Here is a 7,379-nt window from a genome sequence, read left to right as displayed (position 1 = left end):
GATACACATTTTTGAGAGACCTATTTCATCAGTTTATACAGTAATTCAAAACATGATATTTTACAGGAATTATATATGTAATATACTGTTTTCCTGCATTCGTATACCATTGCATTCAGGTATTATATTATGTTGAAATGATGTGGCAACACAAACAGATACAAAAGCAGAAGAGAAGCATTTTTCTCCTCCTCTCAGAGAATAGCATTTAACATGTCCAAATATTATTTAATACCCTATCGCGCTGTCGCACTCAAATACGCATACACCCTCTATAGAAGGCATGATTAAATCGCATTAAATTCAACCGAGCGAAATATCAAAATTCTGAAAGTCTGAAAATATTATCAGCGGATTAGAATCAAATTTTACAGTGCCACCACCTCACTCCACACCACTCGCCCACCCTCTCGTGACCCCGCAATTTATCTCCGCTCTGCCGAGCTCGTCCATAAGGGCGCAAACTTTAACAGTAATAAGAACAACAAGCAGAATGCTAACAAGTGGCTTGGCATAATGCTCGAAAATTCCTGAAAGTGGAATGGATATACACAAAGGGGTTTGGGATCTATGTATCTTGTGGGATGGAGTAGATAACTGCTGAAGATACATATGAATGAAATGAAATGAGTATGTTTCGTATTTAAGCGACCAACTGAGTGGAATAAATAGAAAAGCTAAATTTTTCTTCACTCATTGAAATTATCATCTTTTATTATTAAACCAAATATACGAAATGTGAAGTACGGATATAAGACACGGTTCATGAAAAAATATCAAGTGCAAAGACTCATTAGAATTATAGTGCTGATCGAGAATATATGTATATACATATGTATGTGTGTATGCACATACAATTTTCACCCTGAAAGGGTATGAAAACATGCTTAGGATCGGGCTGTGCCTGCTCAATTTATATCAATGATCGAAGCTTTAGCCATTTACTTTGCGATAATAATGAACATATGTACTTACATACATACTATATGAAAATCTACAACCCCTCAAAACAGTTGGGCCTCGAAGACTGATCGTTGCCTTGCGCTGACATAACCAAGCATTTCACAAAAAAAAACCGTCTACATACAAACTCTCGAAAAATAGTACAAATAAAACCATAATTGCATGTTTTCACACGAGAATCGATAGCAGCTCTCAGACGTCTCCGCTTCGGCGCTGGGGGTTGGATTGCCCATTGCCATTGCGAGGTCTGCTGAGATGGTGATCAAGAGAGTTTCCTCAGGCGAAGGCACGCTGACTTTGCCACACGCTGTGCCAGGGAAGATCAAAATGTTCGATCTGCCCAAAACAACGAACGAATAACAATAAGTAGAAGTTGCAAGGATATGCAGCAGGGCTCTTCGAAATTAAATTCATATACATATGCATACATGCATATGTATTTGTATACGTGCGCGTTTTCAGGTCTGTCGACTTTTAATTATAGTATAAACAATAGCAGAACGACTCTAACCCTGGATTACAAATCCAGGCATTGTTGGCCAAACATCGGTATTTAATTGGGTTCAGATTCAGTTTACTACCCAATAAACCTAAACCTGTTAGAAAGACATCCTCAGTTCAGTCGAAACTTTTCCAGCTATTTATAAGTATGGCCAAAGGGATCATACAAATAAAAGCGCACATACAACCTACGTGAAAATCTCAAACTAAAGTGAAACTCCATTTATGTGCGGTAATCATTCAAGTGGTCCTTTAGGGAGTGAGTGGGGGCCACTTGACAAACCGTAAACCAAAGTCACACCCGCAACCCCACAGCAGTATTGTAAATTGAAGAGAGAAAGATGCATTGAACACAAACCCGGACGTCGCGACGTATGTGTGTAAATATTTATACTTCCAGCATCAATACATACTTCTAAATTGGTGAAGTTATTTTAAAGAAGAACCAGTTTACACTATCCAATACGAGTACATATGCAACCTTTCTGTTGCTTATATTGCATTGCTCAGCTCTTTTCTTACTTGCAGTCACACCCACACTCTCCAAATTTTTAAACTAAGAAATCGAACAATAAGCCCTAAGTTCAAATCTAACAACGAAAAAATGCCACATACATATATCTGCGATAGCACTAAGAACACTTTGGAAAACACGCTTTTTTATATACAGATACAGATAACTGATCCCACATAATGCACATCAGGTCACACTACATATATGTATAATATAATATATATAATATATATAATATAATATATATATATACATAAATATATATTATACATATATGTTTATATGTTACATTATGTATGAAATAATACAACGGAATAATATGAATCTTCCGACATCTGCAGCAAAGCACTCGGATGAAAGCGTGAGAGACCTTCCAAAAATAACACTTTTGTTAAATATACATATTGTACATATACTCAAAATATTCGTACTAAGATAAGTAATGTCTAATAAATTTTGTTCAGATTGCTTGCCTTCAATTTGTTAGATTCAGTTCTCAGAGTGATCATTTTGGTGTCCCCAGAGATGTTTTTCGTATCTGTAAAAAAAGCTAGTCAGCGATAACATTTTCAAATGGATTTGCTCTCACCTGGTCTTTCAAAGTCGCATCTATATGAATGATTGAAGTTTTCCTTATTAAGTCAGAAGAACTTTGGCAATTTGTTGTCCCTAAAATACCACTCTGCGCAAAATAATGTTCGGCCCCATCAATTCTAGAATTCATTAATTTGATTTCTTTACTCTGTTCACTTGACGACTTAATTCTGTATTTTTCATCAGGAGAAATATAAGCATCTAAAGCATCAGTTCTTGTCTATGCTTTCCGGAGTATCTACAGAGTATTTCCAACTATTCCTTGTATTATCTATGCACTCTTGTCGTGAAATGAAAACGACTTAAGTGCCTGCGTTAACCTTGTTTCAACTCCTTCTGGACTCGATTGTTCTCCTCAATCGACTGGAGCCTCAATGGCTCTTTCGACCCAAACTATTCCACTTATACAACTTGGGGCTATTATATCCGGAATCAGTTACATCTGGCATTTAAATTGCCACATACATACATATGTATGTATTCATGTACATACATATGTAGGTGATCTATGTTGGGCATAATTTCCGAATTATGCGTATGCATTGACTCTGACATATGCAATCAGATAATACAAGTTGGATTGCGCTTGACTAATCCTGCGATTAATGTTCAGATTGCTTATTCCATCCATCGCTACCGGTTAAGGAAAACTGAACCCTCACCTCAGCAGTGATAATATTATTTATTTTTATCCGAAAAATTAATTAGTTTTCTGTAAGATTTCCTAATTTAAGTACTTAATTTTATTTGATTAGCGCTCAGTCAAAAAAAGAACAGTCGCAATGCCAAAGCGCTGAGTAGCCGTTATAGAACACAAAGGCTGCTCAACTAAGTATAAAAATGTATTATTTTGAACGGGTAATTTTTGAGGTACATATTTCGAAATTTTTACAAATTTACGAAGCTACTATAATATATTTAATACTTGAAATTTATTATGAATCGGAGATACTTAATGACAAAAAAAACCCCCCGAAGCATTAAATATTATGAATGAATTTAAAGAATATGTCAAAACTGGATCGTGTGCTTTGAATTTTTTTTCGAATGACTACCATTAAATATTTATAAACACTGTATGTACATATATTTTAGCAATGGGACTGAAGCACACCCGAAGCTGGCACACACACAAGCACACCAGCTCCTTATACCTATTCATGCATACATATACATATAACATCCGGATACCTATTATTGGTCTCTGTAATACGACAGGTGTTGTTAACTTTAGAACAGAAACTAACTAGTTTCTGCACTTCCGCGTTGGACCTCATAGCAACATGGTAGCAACGGGGTTTAAACGGAAACGACGCTATATTTGCCAATGAAAATCGTCAAAAATTCATGAAAAAAATGCATGCACCAACATGTTCTTCTTGACCATTCCATGAACAAAAGTTGCAGCAACATTCAATTTGTATGGAGAAAACAAGCAGCACTGTCCCTCAACATGACGCGGATCTGGATATTATAGAATTCGATTCGGCTCCAGTGTAACTCTCGCTACTATGAAACTTCACAGGAATGTTTTCATGAAAGCGACAGCAAAAGCTTCAAAAGAGCTTTTTACAGTCGCTTTTATACTGGGTGTATTGTATTTGGGTGTATGATTATTATTTTCTTTATTATACCCAATGCTTAAAATGAGTATAGTGGTAAATTAGATTTGTGGTAAAAATGGATGTAATCGCATTATTATAGCTAAAAGTAAAAAAAACAATTTGCAGTGGCTACGCAGCGCCCGACGACAAGTTCAGACTGATTGTATGTACATATGTCCCTCTCGCACACACTCTTTGTCGTGTTGTTCAATGTTAGCGCCTTCTGCCGGAAGAGAGCCATAGACTGAGTATCGGGTATAAATGTAGACTTGCGTTCGCAGCAGACATTCACAACGTTCCCCCTCGTTTTTCGATGCTACAGTTAAAATATAAGCCACAGGATAGGATTTTTGGAATAGAACAGTATGCTTTTCAATTATTTAAATAATTTTCATGGAAATCGAAATTGAAATTGGAAGTGTAATTACGGCAAATGCTACGGAAAGATTCATGGTCAGAGTATTAAAAAAGACAGAGAGGAAGACGAAGGGTGAAAGTAACGCCTAGTCGGGCGGGACGAGATAGCAATACTAATGGGACTAATAAGTCCAAATAAAGTCCGTGGAGGGCAAAGATAAGGAATTGGTTTGAACAGACTCGAGCATATCTTGACATTGGCTAATGAAGCGCAGGTTAAGCCGTACAGTGGCCGGTAGTGATGGTCTGAAAATTTCTTAGATCATCTATTGATAAAACCAAGGACATTTTTGGTTTAAAAAGCCAAGTAAAAACTTAGAACTTTAAATAAATAAAACTTACCTACATACATACATACATACATACATATCTTAGTCTAATAATATGTCTTCATAAACAGCAATTTCAACATTAGTAATGACTTCTTCTCAGATTGACATGTCTTATATATATATACATATATACATATTTATAGATAGCAGCAGCTAAAGTCCGCACCTTAGAGATCTATGGATCAATTAGATCGGCTAGTCGGCCAATTAACATCAGCCGGGGATCATTCGACTGCAGCAGCGTCTGTATTTTACAATGATATTATATTATATTTTAAACGTATATCTCTCTCCATAAATTTTTGGTGGTCCTGAAAAGGACCGATTTGTACCGCTAGGTTGAGCGCCTATTTAGGTTTGGGAGGATCCAAGGATCCTAAGTGTACTGGAGTGACTGAAACAACTTGGAGGATACTAAGTCAGTATGGCTCTCCTCCGGCAGATGGCGCTTAAATTGTACGACAAAGAAATTGTGCGAGAGAGACAGAAAATTAGTCTGAATTAGTCTGAACGTGTCGACTGTTTCGTTTTGGTTGTAACAATTATCCGATCTGATCGGCAAACAGGTAGATATGGTCATTCTGTATGATTGTGCGTTCTTAGTTTTCTCGTATCTTTAATATTGTGGATGCCTCAGATTTTCGTCCTTTGGACTGGAAGGGGGCGGGGCGAAATTTGCAAGGAATAATGTTTAAATATTTATTCAGACACATTTTTTTCCGCAGACCTAAGGAAATGATAATATAGAATTGAGGAAATGTTTGTCATCTGGTGCCAATACATGGAGAAACTAGTCAATCTCTATTGTAAAGCTATCACAACGATATTTTTATACCCGATACTCAAAATGAGTATTGGGGTATATTAGATTTGTGGTGAAAGTGGATGTGTGTAACGTCCAGAAGGAATCGTTTCCGACCCCATAAAGTATATATATTCTTGATCAGCATCAATAGCCGAGTCGATTGAGCCATGTCTGTCTGTCCGTCTGTCCGTCTGTCCGTCCGTCCGTCTGTCCGTCTGTTCGTCCCCTTCAGCGCCTAATGCGCAAAGACTATAAGAGCTAGAGCAACGATGTTTTGGATCCAGACTTCTGTGATATGTCACTGCTCCAAAAATATTTCAAAACTTTGCCCCGCCCACTTCCGCCCCCACAAAGGGCGAAAATCTGTGGCATCCACAATCCAACGGTCAAGGTCCGATATCACAGGAGTGTGGATACCAAATTTGGTTGCTCTGGCTTTTATAGGTTCTGAGATCCTTGAACTCATATTTTACAATTGGCAAAACCGACCATGAAACCGGTGTGTTAGAGAGAAACAGAGCGAGAAAGAATGAAATTGTGTTCTTGATTCTGGCTATAATAATTATACGATCTGGTTCAGATTTTGCACTCTAGAAGATATAGTCATCTTCTACGATTCTGCGTTTTCAGTTTTCTCGTATCTGCAATATTGTGGATGCAACAGATTTTCGTCCTTTGTGTGGGCGGAAGGGGGTGAAATGTTGAGATATACGTTTTATAGTGAGATCTAACAGAAGTGCGGATACCAAAAATACTGACAATCACACAGCCTTTTTAGATTTTAAACAATATTCTGCAATTACTGCAGTAATGTACTCTATACGATTTACCATCTTTTTATTATACCCGATACTCAAAATGAGTATTGGGGTATATTAGATTTGTGGTAAAAGTGGATGTGTGTAACGTCCAGAAGGAATCGTTTCCGACTCTATAAAGTATATATATTCTTGATCAGCATCAATAGCCGAGTCGATTGAGCCCTGTCTGTCTGTCCGTCCGTCCGTCTGTCCGTCTGTCCGTCCCCTTCAGCGCCTAGTGCTCAAAGACTATAAGAGCTAGAGCAACGATGTTTTGGATCCAGACTTCTGTGATATGTCACTGCTAGAAAAATATTTCAAACTTTCGCCCCGCCCACTTCCGCCCCCACAAAGGACGAAAATCTGTGGCATCCCCATTTTTAAAGATACGATAAAACTCTACGCAGAATCGTAGAGGATGACTATATGTTCTAGATCGTAAAATCTCAATCAGATCGTATAATTATTATAGCCAGAATCAAGAACACAATTTCATTCTTTCTCGCTCTGTTTCTCTCTAACACACCGGTTTCATGGTCGGTTTTGCCAATTTCAAAATATGAGTTCAAGGGTCTCAGAACCTATAAGAGCCAGAGAAATCAAATTTGGTATCCACACTCCTGTGATATCGGACCGTGACCGTTTCGTGTCCAAATTTCGCCACACACCCTTCCGCCCCCCCCAAAGGACGAAAATCTGGGGCATCCACAAATCTCAGAGACTATTCAGGCTAGAGTAACCAAATTTGGTATCCGCACTTCTGTTAGATCTCACTATAAAACGTATATCTCAGAATTTCGCCCCACCCCCATCCGCCCCCACAAAGGACGAAAATCTGTTGCATCCACA

The sequence above is a fragment of the Drosophila pseudoobscura genome, chromosome 5, assembly GCF_009870125.1.
Source record: "Drosophila pseudoobscura strain MV-25-SWS-2005 chromosome 5, UCI_Dpse_MV25, whole genome shotgun sequence".
In the NCBI taxonomy this organism is placed as follows: Eukaryota; Metazoa; Arthropoda; class Insecta; order Diptera; family Drosophilidae; genus Drosophila; species Drosophila pseudoobscura.
The sequence above is the reverse complement of the archived record's forward strand: the minus strand, read 5'-3'. Positions refer to the sequence as shown.